We start from the raw sequence: 3,307 nt of genomic DNA on the forward strand, positions 1-3,307 counted from the left end.
GAGAGAGAGAGAGAGAGAGAGGGAGAGAGAGAGAGAGAAGGAGAGGGAGGGAGGGAGGGAGGGAGGGAGAGAGAGAGATCTTATGCCTATTCAGAGAGGGAGGAATCCCTAGGATGGATTTCACCGGGAATAACAATTTTAAGTTAACAAGATTGAGAAGCTGGACAGGTCGCAGGATGTTTTCCTTGTATTTAAGGTCTATTTTTCCTTCTATTCTTTTTTTCCTTTTGAGATGAGAGGCCTTTCGTCGGTTCTAGTAAATATGGCATTACCCACCCTGCCAATTTAATATTCCTCTGGCAATTTTGCAGGAAATATGTGGCATGTTTTCCAAGATAAGATAGGCTTGGGGTGTAGAAAAAAAAAACAGTCTTCTGCTTCGGGCAAAAAAACACACAAAAAACACACAAACCAAAACAGAATAATGAGTAGTTTCTTCTTTTAAAGCATACCATCACGGTTAATAATGTAATCTATAGCTTGTTTTAAAAAAAAAACCCCTTACTGTCGTCATAATAAGTTCTTATCATTGCTGATACAATGAACGGAGGAGAAAAACAACACACTGGGATACTTGTGCGGCTTGGAAGTTCCTGTATTGTTCTGTGTCTTTCTTGAAAGTATTTTGCTACCAGCCAGAAAGAGCTGGGGGAATTGGTTACACCAGGTGCAGCTGTATTTAATAGTTGTGTTTATCACTTTGCTTGTCATGATCTACTTAGACAGACTGAGAAATTGCTTGATTTTACCCTTGCTAATTTTGTGAAGCATCTTCTAGCCTATAGCAGCAAAAACAACTTTTTTTTTCCCCCACTCTCCTTGGGTGAACCTAACAAAGAATCTCTACCAATTTCCTTGCCTTCCTTCCTCGGTGTGGCCAAACTGCAGCGGCGGAGTGAAAAATAATCACCACCCACTATCCTGTTTTTCATTCTTGCCTGGTTTTCAGATTGGATAGATGCTCTGGTAAACATCTCCATTAAGTACTACAGTGGAGCGTTATGGGGGACTACATTTGCTCTTGGTCTGAAAGTTTCATCTGGTAAGAACGAAAGCAACCAGGACTCCTCACAACACGTATCAAAACATTCTTCCAACAACTGCGCTGGCCGGTTCAAGATTTGTATTGTGCCCATACAGGCAATTCGGGACCAAGATTCTTGGTGGAATGACTTTAGGTTAGATGTGGCAATCACAAATGTCCTTTACTGGGGAAAATAGAGCCTGATTTCTCCTTATCAGCAGGAATATTAAGCTCATGGAAGACCCACTCTTGATTTTCCATAAGATTTCTCTGTTCATCCTTCTAAAAAAAACACACACACACACAGGTAAAATTTGCCCCCACCAAGTCATGTTTGACTCTAGGGGGTGGTAATAATAATAATAATAATAATAATAATAATAATAATAATAATAATAATAATAATAATAATAATAATAATAATAATAATAATAATAATAATAATAATAATAATAATAATAATAATAATAAAGTTGGAAGGGACCTTGGAGGTCATCAGGTCCAACCCCCTGCTCGGGCAGGTAACCCTATACCATTTCGGACAAATGGTTGTCCAGTTTCTTCTTAAAAACTTCCAGTGTTGGAGCATTCACCGCTTCTGGAGGCAGGTTGTTCCACTGGTTAATTGTTCTAACTGTCAGGAAGTTTCTCCTTAGTTCTAGGTTGCTTCTCTCCTTGATCAGTTTCCACCCATTGCTTCTCGTCCTGCCTTCAGGCGCCTTGGAGAAGAGCTTGACTCCCTCTTCTTTGTGGCAGCCCCTGGATATTGGAACACTGCTATCATGTCCCCCCTCGTCCTTCTCTTCATTAAGAGCATTCATTAATTAGCATTGGGAGCCAGCATTGTCCAAAGATGCTTCTGTGGTCATGTGGCCAGCATGACTGTATGCCAAGGCATATGGAACAAGTGGTACCTACTTGCATTTGCATGCTTTCAAACTGCTAGGTTGGCAGGAGTCGGGGTTTCACCCCTCTACGCCCACTCAAAAGTCAGGGGACTGCATTCCTGAACAGAATAACAAGAGTTGGAAGGGACCTTGGAGGTCTTCTAGTCCAACCCCCTGCTCAGGCAGGAGACCCTATCCTATTTCAGACTAGTGGCTGTCCAGTCTCTTCTTAAAGACCTCCAGTGATGGAGCACCCACAACTTCTGGTGGCAAGCTGTTCCACTGGTTAATTGTCCTCACTGATAGCCAAAGCTGAAATAGACATGGAGACATGGAGCCCAGCCACTGTATAGTGGGAGGCAATCCTGAGGTCCTCTGCATCTCCAAAGCTCCTCCTTGATGTAACATAGAAAATCTTCGTCTTCAACTCTCCACAGGGAAATACATCACTCTCCTGCCAGATCCCTTTGATCTGGTTTCAGTATGCCCCAGTACAGAGGACAGATAAGGAAAAGACATGTCTTCGATAAATGGGATCTCAGAATCAGGGCAAGGAGCTGGTCTTTTCCTGCACAACCATTCATCTATCTCTTTTTGATTGTATTGACTTTCCTAATTTTTATTAAAGCTCAGAGATTCCCAGGGAAGGATATTCCCCTGTCTCTCCAACACCACTGTAAGCAATCAGGGAGACTGTGGAGCATGTGTTGTAGGAAATAACCCACTAATATAATGTCCCAACTATCACCACCGTCTCTAACAGAAACAAATAAAGTAAGTTCACAAATAAAAAACAAGCACCTACAGAACCTCAAGAGAAATTCTCAGGAAAGGAATGTTCTGTTCTGTTCTGTTCTGTTTTTCCAAGGTAAGAAAACTTGTGAGAATTTGCAAGGCCTTTTAATGAAGGCTATTTCATTAGGACTAATTAAGGAGGAAAGCTCAAAAACAAGGCAGGAAAATCCTTGTGATTTTTGTCTCCAAAATGTGATACTTTTGGAGGAGATCTAACTTGGAAACACAGAATATGGTTTTTTTAGCAAGGACACCACATTCACACGCACACACAAAAACTGTAACTCTGTCCAGGCCTTATCTGAATGCATGAAGTATGAAAAGTGTGCTGCAAAAATATCATAAAAAGGTACAACATTTTTTGGGGGGGGGAACTGTATTCATTCTTGAAATGAAACCCCCGTTTGAATCCTTAGTAGTTTAGCAGAGGGAGATAAATGAAGTCCTCCCAACAATCGCAGCTTCGCAATGTGATATTTTCACATACCTGTATAAATAAATCTACCAGGAGCTCCTTTGCAAAACTGTTTGGATTTGTACGATAATGTTACTTCAACCACGCCAGGGATGTGACGAGGAGGTGTTTGGACCCGGATGGCAT

At 41.4% G+C, this 3,307-nt stretch overlaps 1 protein-coding gene across 1 annotated transcript in view; it reads right to left on the reverse strand.

Annotated features, from left to right (window-relative positions):
- The window catches only part of EBF2 (EBF transcription factor 2), a 202,928-nt gene that overhangs the window by 26,443 nt on the left and 173,178 nt on the right, over nucleotides 1–3,307 (reverse strand). The window lies entirely within an intron of this gene.

This window comes from Protobothrops mucrosquamatus, unplaced genomic scaffold (genome assembly GCF_001527695.2).
Source record: "Protobothrops mucrosquamatus isolate PMUCROS unplaced genomic scaffold, P.Mucros_1.0 scaffold754, whole genome shotgun sequence".
Classification (NCBI taxonomy): Eukaryota; Metazoa; Chordata; class Lepidosauria; order Squamata; family Viperidae; genus Protobothrops; species Protobothrops mucrosquamatus.